Below are 20392 nucleotides of genomic sequence, written 5' to 3' on the forward strand. Positions count from 1 at the left end.
GGGCAGTAACTGAGCTACAAAAATCTGATTGGCTAGAATGGTCTTAGGATAGGCCAGTGAAATTCATTTGTTTTCTTCTGTAATTGACGATCTTTTAAAAATGTGCTTTCTTTCCTAACACTCTTCTTCCCCACAGCCCTACCTCCCTGAAGCTAAATTAGGTTTCCCTGATGTACTTTTCTCTACTCTTCCTGTGTTTCCCTAGTACATGCTTTTCCTTTATCATCCTTCATAATCTTTGCTACCACCCAGCCTCTAAACTCCACGAGGTCAGATATCATGTCTGTCTTAAATGAATTGTCATTTCCTGGCACATGGTGTAAATGCCACATGTTCCAGGTTGTTGATGTGTACCACTGTATCCCAAGCACCTACTCAGCATAATGGTTAATGTTTTATAAATTATTCATGATTCAGAATATTATAGTGTAAAAGTGATCATTCTGTACCATAGTTTTCATCACATATTCATAGGAAGACTGAGAGATTATGCCAAAGTTGTGATGACTCCAAAATACTAATAGGAAATTGCTGTCTTTTTATTAAAGGCATATCTAGGGTATTGAACACTACCAGAACCATGTTGGTATTCCCAGCGTGACTTTTTTGTTGTTGGAGACCATGGGTAGGTTTGTCTGAAGACTAGAAGAAACTCAGATTTATTTTGCTATTAAAAGTTGTGCATTTGATTGAATATCTAATGTCTATTGAAACACCAGTTCCCTCCCTCCCTCCCTTCTTTCCTTCCTCCTTTCTCTAAATATTCCTACAAATACATATATTTTTCTTGTTACTTGCTGAGCAGATGAAATTTATTTTAAGGATTTTGTATGTGTGTGTCAGAGGGTTAAAAGGAACAAAATGGCTGTGTTGATAAATAGCTAAGAATCACTTTAGAAAAAAATACATGTATGTGATTTAAACATGGTTCAGTTGTGCTCACATTAGCAGCACAGAGAAGATTAGCATGACTACTGCACAAGGATGACGTGCAAATTTGTGAAGCATTCATTTAAAGAAAAAAAAAAGAAGAAGAAGAAGAAATAAATAAATGTGGTTCAATTGAGACTAACTTAAGAAATGAATTGGTTGGTATATAAGTATTTAATTTTAGTTGTTAATGTAAATATATTTTTATATAAAACAGTGATTTTTAGGGTTAGTTGAGCTAAATTCAGAAGTATTGCAAAGTAATTATTTTCTTTAAAGAGCTATTAATTTAATGAAGGATAGGCACAACCATTCTAAAGTAGTTAATGTTGTCTTGTTAATATGTGTCCTTGTAAAATGTTTGCTTTCTGTCCATGTATTTTTAATTTCCAAAAGTTACATTGTAATGTATTTCATCTTATTTTTAAATTTTTTTTAACCCATCACTGTGTTTCTAAGATGTGTCCAACTTAAATGGATCTGAAATATATACTTTTAAATAACTATATATAGTTGTGTATCAACTTTGGTTTGCCTATTTTGCTCAGAGATGGACCTCTTAAGTAGCTTCCAAAAAATTCCTGCCAATGAGAGAATTTCTTCAGAGTGTAGATACAGAAGAGGAGTGCAAGATTCCAAGTGATGCAAAATTGCCCTTTAGATCCAGTTTATTTTCTCACTAGTCATGTATGTAGTTTCTGTCCACATGTCTAAGGACACAGCATTTTCCAGCTTTCTGATTGTTGCTAATCTATTAGGTGCAAAGTGGCATTTTCTTTCAGTGTGCATTTCGCTGAATACTAATTAAATTTAAACACCTCTGTGTTTGATGACCTTCCAGATTGCTTGTTCATATTTTTTGCCTTTTTTTTCAGTGGGATTGCTGTGTTTTTCTTTTTCTTTCTTTTTTTTAGTATTATTTGTAAATTCTATATTCTAATTCCTATCAGTTTTAGATATTTTAAATATCTTCTATTGTGTTCTGTCTTTTTTTGTTGGTTTACAGTGTTCCTTTCCAAGCCAAAATATTTAATTTTGAAGTAATTACATTCATCATTTTATTTTTATATATGGTAAGTGATTTTGAATTTATCCTTTTAGAGTTCTTACTTGATTCATAAGAAAATATATATATATATATTTGCCAGGCTTGGTGACTCACTCCTGTAATCCCAGCACTTTGGGAGGCCAAGGCGGGTGAATCACTTGAGGAATTGCATTCCAGCCTGGGTGACAGAGTAAGACTTCATCTCAAACAACAACAACAAAGAATATGTATTTTCTTCTATTAGCTTTATAGTTTACCTTTTATATTTGGATCTTTAATCCATTTTGAGCCCACCTCTGTATGTGGCTTTAGGGAGGGGTCTAGTTTAATTGTATTCTAAAATTAGTGACCTAGTTTCTCAGTACCATCTACGTGATTGTTATATACCCTTTTCTGTGACAACTATCAAATGTTTGGTTCTGATTAGATATATGGATCTACCTCTGAGATTTCTCACCTCTACCTTGGTCAGTTTGTTCTTACATCATTCTGCCACTGATTTTATTACCATGGTTTGGTAGAAGATTCTTTTCAAAGTCTAAAAATTATATAGTTTAATTTTCAAGTTTCATGATCATTGTTACCTGTTATGTTTCCTAAGTACATTTAAATATACTCTTAAGTGTATATTAAATGGTATGAAAATTTTTAAATCAGTCAAAAATTAAAAGCAAGTGAATATTGTTTTAAAAACCTAGATCAATAGTAAGTTTCACATTAGAAAAAGGTTGCTTTTAAAAACAAGTCCAAATATTTTAAGTAATCAACATTGATGTAGCTCTCAATATTTTTGAATGACTTAGTGTATGTTCTACTAGGAACATAAATATATGCATGAACCCAAATCAACTAAATGTCTTGGAGTGACTCAGTTTTGACCATAGAATGACTTTGTTTTGTGTAATTTCACAAAGAAAGAAAAACTAAAAAGTAATCTATAGCTTTTTGAGTCCCAAATCTTTGCATTCTTTGTTCCCTACCTGAAAAATATTCTCAACTCAAATTGTAATTTTTAGCATGTAATTTTGAGACACCACATACATGTATATTTTATTTCAATCATTAAATAGAATGTTATGTCTGCTTCTTAGAGGTAGTTTGGTCTTTATATGAAACATTTATTTCATGTAGTTTGTATTTTCTGTTTGAGCCACTGAATTCAAAAGCCTAGATATTGGAAATAGAATAAGTAGATTAGAAACTTAACCTCCAAATGCTAAACCTCCTAGCAAATATTTCAACTAGAGGATTTCAGTTGTATGGTCTTTCCCTTTTCCCCAGCTCCTTTAGGTGTTAATTGTAAAATGTGAAAGGAGACAAGTAAAATGAAAATAACAGCTAGGTATGCTTGATCCTTCAGTAATGATATAAAAGGCATTACTTTTTTAGATTGTTCTTCAAAATAATGAGAGTTAGGTCTTATTAGGGAATGTTATAAAAATAAATAAGCCTAGGAAATAGTTCCTTACTGCCAGAGGGGTTTTGTGCCAGTTTATTCAAGGTAGTATTTTATATTTTATTACATTGCATCCCTTCTAAGATGATGATGAGACTTACCAAGAAAAAATGTGGTAAACTGACTTACACTTTGCAGAATTATTCACTTTAGTTACTTATTTCCCCAGAAATTAGAGAAGCCACATATTTCAAATATTGTCACTGTTTCAGATAGATATACACAATATATTAAATAGCTAACTGATTTAAGAATAACATTTCTCTTCTGATTCTTCCCCAAAGGCATTTTTTAAAATAGGTTACATGTGATCAGCAGTGAAATGATGTAATTAAGACATGCCTATTGGTAGTAATCATTCTTACGTTTTGATGTGGTGGAAGGACAGAGACACGTAGTTGTTTGCTCTTCTTTTCGTCTACCCCTCCACTCTTCAACTCCTTTAGTGAGAATGTATCCCCCAGTCATGAGAATATAAATACAGTTTTATATTTCATTTGTAGACTAATGCAAAAATTATAAGGGAGGCCAGGCGTGGTGGCTCATGCCCATAATCCCAGCACTTTGGGAGGCTGAGGTGAGAGGATCGCTGTACCCCAGAGTTTGGCACCAACCTGGGCAAGGTAGTGAGACCCCAACTCTATGAAAACTGAAAAAATGAGTCCCAGCTACTCAGGAGGCTGAGGTGGGAGATCACTTGAGCCTAGGATGTCAAGGCTTCAGTGAGCTCTGATCAGTGAGTTCTCATCATGCCATGCACACCATCCTGGGTGACAGAGTGACACTATGTCTCAAAAAATAAAAATAAAAAATTGTAAGGGAAACAATCGGTGAAACCTCATCTCTACCAAAAAAAATACAAAAAGCTAGCCGGGCGAGGTGGTGGGTGCCTGTGGTCCCAGCTGCTCGGGAGGCTGAGGCAGGAGAATGGCGTGGACCCGGGAGGCGGAGCTTGCAGTTAGCTGAGATCCGGCCACTGCGCTGCAGCCTGGGCGACAGAGCGAGACTCTGTCTCAAAAAAAAAAAAAAAAAAAAAAGGGTATAAATCTACTAACAAGTAATTTTTGTGTCCCTGATAGTCATATTACTGTCACCTTTTATTTTAAAGTATGTTTAAGAATTTCATAAGTTTCCTAATCTTTTTCATGTGTATATCCCTAAAAAGTGAATAAAGAGCAGATTATATATACATATAATTTAAAATAATTTGAATAGAAGAATTTGTGGAGAAGATAACTTAGGTGTGTCAGCAGGAAGATTCTCTGCCTCATTCTATCCATCCATTTATCCATCCATTCATTAAGCATCTTCAGTGTGTCAGGTGCTCTGCCAACTACTAAAAGTTGGATATAAAGAAACAGATTACTGACCTCACATCAGATTCATCTTCAAAGAGTGGTAGTGGAGCTGTGCACTTTTTGGAGATACCCTCCACAAATCCTAACATGCTTTTATTATACCTGTGGTATGTCGAGAAATATCCTCAAATGGGACCAAACTAGAATATTGACTGTTGACTGAGAGCCTTGATGTGGATACTCAGTGCTTGTTTTTCTAGGTGATGAGGATTATATGTGAATTTGGGATGAGCGGATATGAGATGATGGCACAGGTGTAACAGGCATTCTTACAGAGAGCAAAGAGCTGTCAAAAGGCATGACTTCAAGTCCCATTCATACTACTTACTAACAATGTTTTGAAGATTGCATGAGATAATGTTTCTCATGTCCTTATATTTGAGTATAAATACCTCCGTACAAATGTACATAGTTTAAAACAGAAACAGATAAATAGATCTTAATAATCTTTTTTTTTTTTTTTTTTTTTTTTTTGAGACAGGGTCTTGCTCCGTCACCCAGGCTGGAGTACAGTGGTGCAATCTCAGCTCACTGCATCCTCCACGCACCCCTTGGGCTCAAGCGATCCTCTTACCTCAACCTGGGACTTCAGATGTACATCATGCCTGGCTATTTTTTTGTATTTTGAGTGGAGATGGGATCTTGCCATGTTTCCCAGGCTGGTCTCAAATTCCTGAGCTCAAGCCATCAGCCTGCCTCACCCTCTTAAAGTGTTGGGATTACAGGCGTGAGCCACTGCACCTAGCTTAACAAATTTTTTTTTTTTTTTTTTATGATTGTGAAGATCATATTCTAGTTAGAGGCCATTAGGCTGTTTCCTGGAAAACAAAGACATTTGAATTCAGCCCTCAAAATCAAAGGAATGTAATTTGACAAACTGAGAAAAGATTTGGTGAAAAGAAGAATATTTTCCTAAGATATGGCTGTCTTTCTTGCAAAGTACTTTCAGAAATAACTGTATTGCTTTATTTGTTTATCTTTATGGTATATTTGAGGTGAAGCAAGGGTAATATTTTTTTTTCTTATTTTTTAGATTTAAGAAAATAATTCACAGGGAGATACGTTATTTGCTATCAGATAACCACAAATGATTCTCATGTTCCCATGCAGTCTGTGAATGAAGAGAATAATACACAGATTGAAATAGAGGGATTAAAATAAAAGTATATGATGTAATATTTAGCAATTGATGTATATGTATGGTAAAAAATTACAAATCTTGAACAAGGCTATTAAATACAAATCTTGAATAAGGCTAAATTGAAAACTATCAATTGAGTGTATATATGATAAACAATTGAAGAAGCTCAGTAAGACTTAACCATCAGGCCGGGCACAGTGGGTCATACCTGTAATCCCAGCACACTGGGAAGCCAAGGAGGGCGATCACTTAAGGTCAGGAGTTCAAGACCAGCCTGGCCAACATAGCGAAACCCCATCTGTACTAAAAAGAAAAATAGAAAGAATTAGCTGGGCATGGTGGTGCATGCCTGTAACCCCAGCCACTGGAGAGGCTGAGGCAGGAGAATTGCTTGAACCCAGGAGGCAGAGGTTGCAGTGAGCCATGATCCTGCCACTGCACGCCAGCCTGGGTAACAGAGCAAGACTCTGTCTCCAAATATATATATATATAGTTCCTTATTGACAAACACTTTAATTATTTTCAGATTTTTACAATTTAATCGATGTTGCTTATGGACATTACTTTATACATCTCCTTCTACATATATGTGAGTTTCTCTAGGGTATATACCTAAGTGGAATTGCTGATTCGTGTGATCTGTATATGGTCAATTTTACTAGATAATTCCAACCAGATAATGCCGATCCATAAACACTGTTGCCTAAAATTTGTAACCCATTTGTTCATATCTTTACTAATTTGATATTGTCACATTTGATTTTTGATATACAATAGTATATTGATTTCCTATTGATCTTTTAACAAATCACCATGTTCTTAGTGACTTGAAATAATACAAACTTATTATGTTACAGTTCTGGAGGTCAGAAGTCCAAAGCTGGTCTTGCAGGGCTAAAATCAAGGTGTTCATAGAGCTGCATTCTTTCCAGAGGCTCTAGGGGAGAATCTGTTCCTTGCCCTTTTCATCTTGCAGTGGTACCCACATTACTGGCTCATGGCCATATCACTCCCAACCTCTGCTTCCTGGTCACATCTCGTTCTCTCTCCTGACTCCTTCTTTGGGATTATATCAGGCTTGCTCAAATAATACAGAATAATCTCCCCATTGCAAGGCCCCTTACTTAATCACATTTGCAATGTCGTTTTGGCCACATAATGTAAGATACAGGTTCTAAAGATTAGGATGTAGTAGAGACGTCGTTAGGGGCCATTATTCTGCCTAACACAAATGTTAATTTGTTGTCATGTTAATTTGCATTTCATTTATGACTAACGAGGTTTTGTAGCTTTTCATATTCTTGTGGCCATTCATGTTTCCTTTTCTGTGAAATGCCTATTTGTCTTTTGTCCATTTTTCTATTGGGCTGTTTGCCTTTCTCTCATTGACTTGAAGGCATTCTTTACATGTTTTGAATGTAATGCTTTTTTGTTCATTATGGATGTTGCAAGTATTTCTCTCCTAATTTCTAGCTTATGTTTACTTTTTAAAATTTTGATGTACAGAAGTTAATTTTGATGAGGTTGATTTTGTGTGTGTGTGTGTGTGTGTGTGTGCATAATTTTTGTTTTGTTTCATTTTAAGACATTTCTTCCTTAACCTGAGGTTGTATTTTCCAACATTTTCTTCTAAACATTTTTAAAGTCTTACTTTTCAAAGTAATGTCTTCAGTTGCTGTGGTGACAAGAACATAGTGAATATAAGCTGCTGAAAGTAGAGCTAGTCATGGCTGGAACAGAGAGAAATTCGAGTGGGTTGGGAGTGAGTTGATAAATATTTCTTTGAATCAGTGATCAGGTTACTACTATATAGCTGTGTTCACATTGCTTGAAGATTAAGTACAGTCATGAACTACCTATGATAGTTCATTTTCTACTGCATGCAGTAGAAAAATCTGTCATTTCAAACAAAGACCATCTAGGAGAAGCTTCAAGGGTTTGAAATTGGATGGTGTGTCCACAGAGCAGCAGATAGGTGATGTGGTATGAGCATGGGATGAGAGGAGGATTAGGGCAGAAGGTACAGCTTCAAAATTAGGGACACACCAGATTTTGAGCAGCCTTTTTATACCTTGCAAAGGTTTTGTCTCTAGCCCATTGCAGCCATTTTTGTCACTTTTAGGGAAAGTTGTACTCCGATGTGTTTGAAATTTTAGAAAAATGAATATAGCCACATTATTGACAGAGTAAAAACTGGAGTCGGCATTCCCTTAGTTCCTTATATATAGTAGACACTTAAGGAATTAAATTTCAGCAATTGCTACTGTAGTTGGGGATGCAAACACAGAATGTGCAGTGCAGCCTTTTGATTATTAGTGGTGAATTTTCAATCTTTTAAATGGATTTGATATATAGTAACAAGATATTTTGAGGAAGTTTTGAAACTAAAGCATATGAGTACACTGGGAAATTCTATTTTTGGTAACACATGATATATGATGATACTGATTTTTAGATGTAGTTTACACAATGCTCTTAAAGCATTTCGTAGAGAGGAATTTTTTAAAGCATTTCAAACCATGTCAACATAATTATGCATACATAGCTTTCCAACATAACTAATTCAAAGAGCAAAATTCATTTGGATATATAAATTTTGATATTTTGTGAACAATATAAAATAACTCACAGTAAAGCTCCTCATCCTAATTAATCAATAGTATAATCTGTGAAGAAGCAAACATCTATTTTACCATTATTATTTTTGTCGATGTCATTACCTTATTCATATTTTTTTCATTTATGAGGTTTTACCAATGTAATTCTACACAATCTTTTCATTTGTCATTTTCCTTTCATTACTTTCAGTTCTTAACATATATTCCAGCCCCATGCAGTCATGATTTGTATGATACTAGTGAGCTGTTTTCCTCTTTGAGATGTTCCTTGTTCTCAGTATGTTGTTGATGCATGAATTTCCAGCAGAAGGTTCTGGCTTATTGCCTTTTGTTTTGTCATCATCTGTTTACCACCCAAACCCAACTCTCTATTAGTAATTTTTTTCCTTCTGCCCTTGCCTTCTCTTAAATAGTTCTTATTTTCTGAATTTATGTCAGTTTTAAGTGAACATGTTTTAAAAAGTACCTTATGGGGTACCCAACAATCTTAACAAAAATGGTCATTTTTTTAGCTATATAATTGATTTTAAACCATAAAATCAAAGTTGTCTTCTAAGTTTTCTTGTTTTAAAATAAACAGATAAGAAATTTAAAGAAAAAATTTGCCCCTTTGGCCTATTTTAAATCACCTTAACTAATCCTTGAGCTGCCTCTAAATCATTTATCTTCTAAACTCTTACTCAGCACCATTTACTCATTTATGAATCTTTCTTTTGTCTCTTTCTTATTTGTCAGGTACCATGTCAGGTATTCAGGAAAAAAAAGTTGAGTAAGATATGACCTTTGCCTTCCATAATCTTACATTGTCTGGTGTTGACAAAGACAATCAAAACAGCAGTTACATGATGTGATAAATGCTATGATAAAGATGTACACAAGATGCTATGGGAACCAAGAATGGGAGGCATCTATCAAACTGGGAGATTCAGGAATGCTTTCAGCCAGGCACAGTGGCTCACACCTTTAATTCCAACTCTTTGGGAAGCCGAGGTAGAAGGATCACTTAAGGCCTGGAATTGGAGACCAGCATGGGCAACATAGTGAGACCCCATCTCTATAAAAAATAAAACAATTAACTGGGAGTCTGAGGTAAGAGGATGGTTTGAGCCCAGGAGATGGAGGCTGCAATAAGCCCTGATCATGCAACTGCACTCCAGCCTGGGCAACAAAATGAGAAAAACAACAACAAAAGAAAGCTGGAAAGATTCTTAGAAGAGGGACAGTTGAGCTGAGATTTAAAGGATGATTCATAATCATCTGGATGTAGAAGAGCCAGAGGCGGAGAGCTCCCAGGAGAGGGCTCAGGGTGTGTGCAGGCAGAGCAAGAAGGCCTGCAGTAGACTGCTCTGCTTAAAGTACAATAGTGGGGCATGAAGAAGGTCAGGCCTATGCAGTGACTAGATAATAAAGAGCCTTAAAATTTGTACTTTTGGGAATCACTCATACATATATTCTTTCAATTCTACTGTGTACCAGATACTTAGCTATGTGTTAAAGGATTTGGAGAGCACAGCCTTCTTTCAAGGAATTTATAGTTTGATGCAAGATATTGATAATTTAATAGCATGAAATTTATTTAAGCAAGTTGGTATCTTTTCAATTTAGAACAAATGATTAATGATTAATGTAATTTTTTATCAGGAGATATGTAAGATGTCCTGCAAAAGCTTTCTTTAGGATGAGGACTAGGATACATAAATTGTAAGTTTAAGCATGTTTTTATGTTGTAATATGTAAGTTTTTGTGAGGAATAGTAAAATACACACCCAGAACTCAGAATATCTGAACAGAAAATCTAGTGCTGTCACTTACCAGGTATATAACTCTATGTAAGTTTTGTGTTTTTTTTTTAACATGTAATTATTTCACCAACCACTTACTATGAACTAAGGATACAAACTTAAATAAGATTTGGTTTTCATTATTGAGAAAATTATTGCTAATGGGAATAATCATTTACTGGTAAATGTACATTACAGTAGAATAACAGTAATAATAGCTGTCTCTTACTGATCACTTGTGCCAAATACTAATCTAAGTGCTTTCCATGTAATAAATTACCTACTTTCTACAAATAACACTATGAGTTAGGTTCTAATAATTCTTCTTTTTTTCCAGATGAGAAATCTTACACACAGAACGTATCTGACTTGAGGTTAAACAGTTAGCAAGTGATACAATTAATTGGGAAGTCTCTGTAACTAATATGTTATACTGTCTCTCTTAATGATTAATATTCTGTAACAGATTACAGTCATGCAGGGCATAATGATATGTTAGTCAACAACAGACTACATATATGATGGTGTTCCCAGAGACTATAATGAAGCTGGAAAAATTCTTGTCACCTAGTGATGTCATAAGTGTTGTAATACCATAGCACAAAGCACAGCTCACATGTTCGTGGTGATGCTGGTGTAAACAAGCCTTCTGCGCTGCCAGTTGTATGAAAGCATAGCACATACAATTATGTATAGTACATAACACATGTATATGAATCATGTAATACATGATAATAAATTACCATGTTACTGGTTTAGGTAGTTACTATACTATACTTTTAATTTTTATTTTAGAGTGTACTCTCACTTATAAAAAGAAAATTACCTGTAAGATTCAGGCAGATCCTTCAGGAGGTACTCAGAAGAAGGCATTGTTATCATAGGAGATAACAGCTCTGTATGGTTATTGTCCCTGAAGACCTTCCAGTGAGACAAGATGTGGAGGAGGAAGACAGTGATATTGATAATCTTGGCCGTGTGCAAGCCTTGGCTAATGTGTGTGTTTGTGTCTTTTTTAACAAAACTGTTTTAAAAGTTAGAAGAAAATTGAAATATGAAAATGCTCATGGAATGATATAAAGAAAGAAAATATTTTTGTACCACTGTACAACGTGTTTGTGTTTTAAGCTACTTATTATTCTAAAAAAGTCCAAAAGTTTTTTAAAAATTTGAAAGTTTGAAAGTTCATAAAGTAAAAGAATTTCAGTAAGCTGAAGTTAATTTATTATTGAAGAAAGAAAAATATTTGTTATAAATTTAGTGTAACGTCAGTGTACAGTGTTTATAAAGTCTACGATATATTCAGATGTCCTAGGCCTTCACATTCATTCACCACTTGCTCACTGACTTACCCAGAGCAACTGCAGTGTTGCAAGCTCCATTCGTAACAAGTGCCCTATGCAGGTGTACTATTTTTTATCTTTCTACGGTATTTTTATTGTATGTTTTCTGTGTGTGTGTTTCTGGGTTTGTTTTTGTTTTTGTTTTTTTTGAGGCAGAGTCTTGCTTGGTAGCCCAGGCTGGAGTGCAGTGGCACTATCTCGGCTCACTGCAACTTCCACCTCCCAGGTTCAAGCAATTCTCCTGCCTGAGACCCTGAGTAGTTGGGACTACAGGCACGTGCCACCATGCCTGGCTAATTTTTGTATTTTTAGTAAAGACGGGATTTCACCATGTTGGCCAGGCTGGTCTCAAACTCCTGACCCCATGATCTGCCCGCCTCGGACTCCCAAAGTGCTGGGATTACAGGCCATTTTCTGTGTTTAGATATACAAATACCATTGTGTTACAGTTGCCTATAGTATTCAGTATAGCAACATGCTGTACAGGTTTGTACCTAGGAGCAATAGGCTATACCGTATAGCCTAGATTTGTAGTAGGCTATACCGTATAGTCTAGGTTTGTAGTAGGCTATACCATCTAGGTTTGTGTACATACACTTTCTGATGTTTGCACAAGGACAAAATCGCCTAACAGTGCACTTCTCAGAGTGTATCCCTGTCGTTAAGCAATGCATGACTTTATAACTAAAGTTTCATGGTAGGCTAAAAGCTGAACAACAAACTCTGCCTGGAGATTTGGGGAAGACTTCTCTGAGAAGGTGACCTTAGAGCTGAGTTTTAGGCTACTTGGAAAAGCAGAAGATGGGCGGCATCGGTAGCAGAGAAAACAATATGCATAATACATAGAGGACTGAAAGGGCCTAACAGTCTGGGAGATAGTTTCAGTGTGGCAGAATTTAGAGTGAAAGAGGTGGCTTACTGGTAAATGATGCTGAAAATTGTATTTTAATTTATTCTTAGACAATAGGGAATCAACAGAGGTTTTAAATCAGAAAAGTGGTATGATACCGGCTTTGTGGTTTTGTTTTTGTTTTTGTTTGTTTGTTTGTTTGTTTTTGAGACAGAGTCTTGCTCTGTCAGCCAGGCTAGAGTGCATTGGCACGATCTTGGCTCACTGAAACCTCTGCCTCCTGAGCTCAAGCAATTCTCCTGCCTCAGCCTCCCCAGTAGCTGGGATTACAGGTGTGTGCTGCCATGCCCAGCTAATTTTTATATTTTTAATAGAGGCAGGGTTTCACCATGTTGACCAGGCTGGTCTCGAACTCCCGACCCCAGGTGATCCGCCTGCCTCGGCCTCCCAAAGTGCTGGGTTTACAGGCATGAGCCACCGCGCCTGGCCTCTGCTTGGTTTTTCGGAAGATAACTTAGGAGCTTTAAGAGCAGGACACCAGGCCCGGGGGTGGTGGCCCACACCTGTAATCCCAGCATTTTGTGAGGCCGAGGCAGGTGAATTGCTTGAGTCCAGTAGTGCGAGAACATCCTGGGCAACATGGCGAAACTCCATCTCTACAAAAAATACAAAAATTAGCCAGGTGTGGTGGTGCATGCCTGTAGCCCCAGGTACTAGGGAGGCCAAGACAGGAGAATTATGTAAGTACAGGAGGTTGAGGCTACACTGAGCCCCGATCATGCCACTGCAGTCCAGCATGGGTTACAGAATGAGACCCTGTCTCAAAAAAAAAAAAAAAAAGAACGGGACACCAGTCATGTGTTAATGAGATTTAGACTAAGTTTACTGATCATTTCAAAGAGCAAGCATTTGGTTTTATTGATTTACTCTGTTGTTATCTTTTTTTCAATTTCAATAATTTCTGCCCTAATTTTGATTATTTTTTTCTGCTTTCTTTAAGCCTAAACTACTTTTCTTTTTCTAGTTTCCTAAGGTAGAAGTGTAGTTTATTAATCCTCAGATCTTTCTTCTTTTATAATGTGTACATTTAGTGCTTTGAGGAAATTTTTTTCCTCAAAGAACAGCTTTTGCTGCATTTTATGCATGTTGATAAGTTGTATTTTCATTTAGTTCAAAATGTGTTTCAGTTCCTCTTGACAAGTCTTTGAACCATATGTTTATTTAGAAGTTTGTTGTTTAATATCCAAATTTCTCTTTTAATTCCATTGTGGCCTGGGAGCATACTTTATATGATTTCTGTTCTTTTAAATTTGTGAAGGTGTGTTTATAGCACAGAATGTGGTCTGTCTTGGTGAATGTTTCACGTGAATTTGAGAAGAATGTGTATTCTGCTGTTGTTGAATCAAGTATCCTATCAATGTCAACTGTAGATCTAGTTTAATGATAGTGCTGTTCAGGTAAACTGTATATGTATTGATTTCCTGCATGCTTGATTTATCAATTAATGTATGAGTGCTGTCTCAGACTCTAATAATCATTTTGTCTCTTTCTCCCTTCAGTTCAGGTTTTGCCCTACATATTTTTATATTCCTTTTAGACCTATACACATTAAGGATTGTTATGTCTTCTTGGAGAAATGATCCCTTTGTCGGTATATAATGCCTCTCTTTATCCCTGATATTATTTTCATATTCAAAAGACTACATTGTATAAAATTAATTTAGCTACTCCATCCTGCTTTTTAAAAAATCTTTTATATTTCAAGGGTAAGTCAATAGTCAGCTTTCTCTTGATTAGAGTTAGCATGGCGTATTTCTCTCCATCTGTTTACCTTTAACCTATCTGATTATTTATATTTAAATTTACATTCATATAGATACTATATTGTCTATGGGATTTGAGTTTTTAATCCCCTCTGACATTCTCTGTCCTTTAATTGGTGTATTTAGACCACTCACATTTATAGTGATTATTGATTTAGTAGGATAAATATCTGTCATGTTTGTAACTGTGTTGTTGCATTTGTTCTTCGTTCTTTCCTCCCCTCTTTTCTTGCTCAGGTTTTAACTGAGCATTTTATATGATTTCTTTTAATCCCCTATCTTAGCATATTAAACTTGTTTTTTGTTTGTTTGTTTGTTTGAGACAGAGTCTTGCTCTGTTGCCTAGGCTGGAGTGCAGTGGCCTGATCTTGGCTCACTGTAACCTCTGCCTCCTGGGTTCAAGTGATTCTCCTGTCTCAGCCTCCCGAGTAACTGGGATTACAGGCGCCCACCACCACACCCAGCTAATGTTTGTTTCTTTGTTTTGAGACGGAGTCTCCCTCTGTCACCAGGCTGGAGTGCAGTGTCGATCTCAGCTCACTGCAACCTCTGCGTCCAGGGTTCAAGCGATACTTCTGCCTCAGCCTCCCAAGTAGCTGGGGCTACAGGCGGCGACCACCATGCCTGGCTAATTTTTATATTTTTAATAGAGATGGGGTTTCATCATGTTGGCCAGGGTGGTCTCAATCTCCTGAGCTCGTGATCTGCCCGCCTCGGCCTACCAAATTGCTGGGATTTCAGGCATGAGCCACCGCACCTGGCAGCATATTAAACTTAATGGTTGCCCTAGATGCCAACATTCACTTTTTACTTATCTTAATCTGCCTTCATATGACACTTTTTATCACTGAAGTATACTGCAAGTTTCTTGCAATAGCATTACCAGCTCCTCCCTCCTCTCCCTTGTGATATTGCCTCATTTATCTTATTTATTCATAAGCTATAATCATCCAACACATTATTGCTATTTTTAAACAATCAGTAATCTTTTAGATCAATTAGGAATATTTAAAAGCTAGGCATGATGGCTCACGCCTGTAATCCTCACACTTTGGGAGGCTGAGGTGAGCAGATCACTTGAGCCAGGAGTTTGAGACCAGCCTGGGAAACATGGCAAATACCCATCTCTACAGAAAATACAAAAATTAACTGGCTGTGGTGGTATGCTCCTGTAGTCCCATCTACTCGGGAGGCTGAGGTGGGAGGATCACATGAACACAGGAGGTTGAGGCTGCAATGAGCCAGGATCGTGCCTGCACTCCAGCCCTGGTAACAGTGAGATCTTGTCTTGAAAAAAGAAAAAAAAAAAAGGATAAAAATGTTATGTTACCTTCATTTATTCCTTATCCAGTGTTCTTCCTTTCATTAATATAGATATAATTTACTGACCCACATTATTTTTCTTCTTTCTGAAGAACTTTTAACATTTCTTGCAGAGAAGATCTCCTCACAACAAGTTCTTTCAGTTTTTGATTATTTGAGGAAGTCTTTATTCTTTCTTCATTTTTGAAGGATAATTTCATTAGATATAGAATTCCTAGGAATTTCATGGGTGGGAATTTGGTATATTAGGTTGGTGGGCTTTTCTCCTAATGCTTAAACTGTTTCACTCCTTCTCTTCTTGCTTGTATGTTTTAGATGAGAAGCCCACTAAAACGTTTATCCTTGTTCCTTTATTGATACTATTTTCCCTCCCTGTTATCCCCCTACCTCATCATGCTTCCATGATTTTCTCTTTATGTTTGATTTACTGCAGTTTGAATATAATATGCCTACATGTAGTCTTTTAGGTATTTATCATGTTTGCATTCTCTGAGATTCCTGTATCTGTGGTTTGGTTTTCGTCATTAATTTTGCAAAGTTCTCAAAGTTCTTTGTCATTATTACTTTAAATATGCTGTTTTTTCCTTCTCTCTTCTCTTTCTGGAAGTTTCTGTTGACCTGTCTTCAACTCACTGACTCTTTACTCAGCAGTATGCATCTGCTGTTGAGCCTATCAAAGCATTCTTCTATCTGTTAGAGTGCTTTTGATTTGTAGCATTTCCTTTTGATTTTTTTTTTTTTTTTTTCTAAGAGCCCTGTTGGTATGGTGAAAGTATGGAGGAAGGGAAAATGTTTTATAATCTTATTACTAAGTATCAGTGTTTTAGTGGACCTGGACTCTGGGCTGTGACCTTCCAAGTGTTTCTCCTGGGCTTTGCTTCCTTTATTCTTTCTTTGCCCCCTTTTCCTGGACCTCAAGTGAGACCAGAAGGCTGAAGGGGCTGGCTGGAGGGGAAGAAATGCCCTTCCCCCAGGAAAGACAAGGCTCTGATAAAATCTTTCATCCTGCAGTGTAGGCCTTTGTTATGGAGAATACTCTGAGAGCATTTCACAACGATTACTCATTCTTCCCCTCCTCTGGTAGAGCCAGGGAGGGGATCTTTCTCAGATCTTCGCCGTGAAAACCTACTGTGATTGGAACCCTGGAAATTTGTGGTCCTGGCATTTCTCCCTCTCATGCTAATCCACTTTCACCTGCCACCAATTTGTCACAGGTACCATTGAGGTGTTCCTACCAGTTCATGACTGCAGAGACCTCTGATGCAGGTAGGCTGATTTTAGCTGTGACTCTGGACTTCTGGGGTTTGTTTGCCCTGCGACCTCAGTTCTTTGATGGGCCCAAGAAAAGTCTTTGAGTTAAAGTTTATCCATTGGTTTCTTATGTAAGAACAGGAGATGACTTCAAAACTCTTTACATTTTGGTGCTAAATCCCTTATTTGTTTTTTTATTTAACTTTTCTTTTCATATTAATACATGTTCTTTTAGCGATATTCCATGACATGGATGTACCATGAATTACCTATTGATCTGTTAGAGGACTAGATTGTTTCCAGTTTTTTCACTATTGAAAATGATTATAATAACATAATGTGGTAATTTACATTGTCTGACATCTTTGTGATCTGTGTGAATATTTCTACAGGATAACTTCTTGTTGATTTATATGTGTAGTAATTTCCATTTTACTTAGTACTTCTTACTGTCTATGAAGAGAAATCCTATTAGTTTTACCAAATTAATGATCAAAAAATTGTACTTTGTTTTTATTTGCATTTCTTGGATTAGTGATTTTAAGTACCTCTTCATATATGTTGTGTAGTGTTTTTACTGGGAGTAGTCTATTTGTATTCCCTGTCTACTTTGCTGCAGGGTGGTTGAGTCTGAGTTCTATGGATATCCTAATTATTAATACTTTGCTGAAAGGACTGCAAGTATTTTTTGCCTATTTGTTGCTTATCTTTTAACTTTGTGGTATTTTTGGCGATAAGTCTGTCTTTTTTTCCCTTTTAAAGATTTACCCTAAAGTATAAGTATTCTTTTTATATTTGCTGCTAATATTTTATTGTTTGTTTACATGCAAATCTTTAATCTATTTGGAATTATTAGTTTTTATTTATGGAAAGAAGTATAAAATAATAACTATATTATAACCAGTCTGCAGAATTATAGAATTTTCTCTGTAGTACCCAGCAACCCAAAATTAGAAAAGAAGAAATGATGTGGCTGGGTTCTTGGAGGTATGAATACATGTTGAGAAGGTGTATAGGCCAGGAATGCAGGAGGCGTGAAGATGCTGATGAGAATTAAATATGGCCTCACCTCTGGGAGAAGTCAAGGGATAAATGATTCTAGTGAAGACCACAGATTCAGTGATGAGAAAGGGGAATGGGATAAAAGATTATCTCAGAGTGAGATTTTGGAATTTGAAATGTCAGAAATAAATTCCTAATGATGCCAAGATCTGGGATATATCTGTGTAAGTTTTAGGTCAGCTGAAGTGCATCTCATTCCTGAGCTCACTCTCCCTGTACTGTGCCTTCCACTGAGGATAGTGGGCAGTGATTACCGAGCTAAATGACCTGAACTATAGGTTAGCAAACATATGTAGAATGCACAACTTGTCAGTATTATGCAGTCACATTTTATAAAAGTATTCTGTTATAAGAATCTTTTTGCATGTCTTTTATACAAAATTTTAGCATCATATGTATAAAAACTCAGAGAATGCTGGGGATCTCAGATCAGCCTTCAAAAGTTTATTTATTCCATAATATAATTGAATTAGACTTTATTAATCATACCAAGTAACCTAACTGCCTTTTAACTATTAAGATAAATCTACCTTTAGGGCTTCTATTAGTGGTTGCAATTTCTGCTCCCAAGATAGCATTAGGAGCTATAGTAGGAAGGGTTCCAGAAAGGTAGCAGGGAGATTTCAACAGTTGCTGTTGTAAATTATATGTAACTGAAGTATTCTTAAATGGAGGTGAGTTGCTTTTGGCTTTGGAATATGTTTTTCTGTATGAAAAGAATTAAGCACACCAAAAAATGTTTAAAGAAATGTGAGAAATTGTGCGGCTCGGTGTATATATAGTATGATGGGTCCATAGACTGGACTAATCTTGTAATATCTCATAGTCTGGGCTAAAATATGATAGTGACTCTCCTTGACAGACAAAAAACTTAATGCTTCAGAAGGTAGAAATTTTAAATTCAAATTCAGGACTATATCTAGAACTTGTTTTTGTACATATTAGATTGCTGGTTTATATACCCAGTTTGTTGGGAGCATCTGAGTTTTGCCTTTATCCTTCAAAAATATAAGAAGTTTGCCTTTACTTTTCAAAGTGTAAGGAAAAATAGGATTTTCCAGAAAGATTAAGAAGAAGAAAAAAGAAAAACCTCAGTAATTGCTTATAATTCTCTGATGAAACTGTAAGATTTCACTTAGCCATGTGAGCTTACATTACATTTATTGAATGTAGCGAGTCTGTTTTGTTTCTTCGCTTATATAATTAAAGAGTTAGGAAAGTTATTTTAAGCTTTTAGCAGAGCTACTCAAATGCAGCTAGTTACTTGACAAATATATTTTAAAAATTTAGCCTATTTACTTGATCTATACCCATCTATGATTTAAGTAATGGAAAACTGTTTAAATGATTTTGGGTGAGCAAGTTTAAAGTGGTTCTCTCTTATTAACATAAGAGATTAGATTAAGAAATACTATCTCGGTTTATTGCAGTAATTATCTCATTGTTATTTAAATAACCCCCTGCTGGCAGTCCTAACATTATTTTTTCTTATGAAACCAAATAGGGTTTGTATTAGAAAGTCAGTTCTTACACACAATAATCTTTATAAATACTTTGAAAACCCTTACTAACATTAAAATTAAGCAAAAACATTCTTCTGTGGTTTGTCCTCCTTATTTTGCATATCTTTTCTTTATTGCTTTGTAAACCTCTTACTCTACATCCAACTAAAAAATAAATTATTCCTTAATTTTTTGTGTCATTTTGCAAGTCTCTAAAACATAGTACTGTAAGGGCTTATAGTATTTCCTTTGCTTTGCTTGTTTAAATAACTAAAAATGCATATAAAAAATTAAATGTTTCATGATCAAGGTGAAGGAAGAAAAGATAAGATTTATTGAATGTAACTAGTATGCTTGGCATATTACAGAAATGATGTTATTTAAGTTTTATGAAAAGATGATGAGGAAAGATTTTATAGATGAAAGAAACTCAAGATTCAAGGGTATTTAGAGCCTTTCTCCTGAAGTTACCTGCTTTATTATATGGGCATGTTTGTAAAGGTTTGATAAGTGCCTATTCTTTCTACTCTCACTGCCGAAGAGTATTTTAGACATGTTACTTCTTGTTCTGAATTATGTTTTAAATGTAAACATTTAAATGTAGCCAAAGCTAAGGTTACCAGAGAGCAGGCCTGAAGTGTGAAATATCCAGGTCCTTGACGTTTTCTACAAAGAACTGGGCAAAATGCACACGCAGTGAAGCACAAGTAATGAAGGAATGAAGCAGCAAAAGCAGGGATTTATTTAAGTGAGAAAGCACTCTACAGGGTGGGAGTGGGCCCAAGCAAGCAGCTCAAGGGCCTGGTTACAAAGTTTTCTGGGTTTTAAGTCTTCCTTTTGAGGTCCTATCAGCTACCCCTTATCTGGATGAAGGATTTGCTCCATGGCTAATTAAAGGCTGCGGTG

General features: G+C 36.0%; 1 protein-coding gene and 1 pseudogene across 5 annotated transcripts in view; both read left to right on the forward strand.

The window, feature by feature from the left end:
- WDFY3 (WD repeat and FYVE domain containing 3) overlaps nucleotides 1-20392 on the forward strand; it is a 315830-nt gene that overhangs the window by 97150 nt on the left and 198288 nt on the right. The window contains exon 3 of one of the 5 annotated variants that reach the window (XM_023222515.2): nucleotides 16886-16937. The exons of the other annotated variants lie outside the window; for them this stretch is intronic. The gene's annotated coding sequence lies outside the window, so the exon portion shown is untranslated. The remainder of the gene's footprint in view (nucleotides 1-16885; nucleotides 16938-20392) is intronic. 5 annotated transcript variants of the gene reach the window in all.
- On the forward strand, nucleotides 919-1014 carry LOC111549416 (annotated as a pseudogene).

Source organism: Piliocolobus tephrosceles, chromosome 3 (genome assembly GCF_002776525.5).
Source record: "Piliocolobus tephrosceles isolate RC106 chromosome 3, ASM277652v3, whole genome shotgun sequence".
In the NCBI taxonomy this organism is placed as follows: domain Eukaryota; kingdom Metazoa; phylum Chordata; class Mammalia; order Primates; family Cercopithecidae; genus Piliocolobus; species Piliocolobus tephrosceles.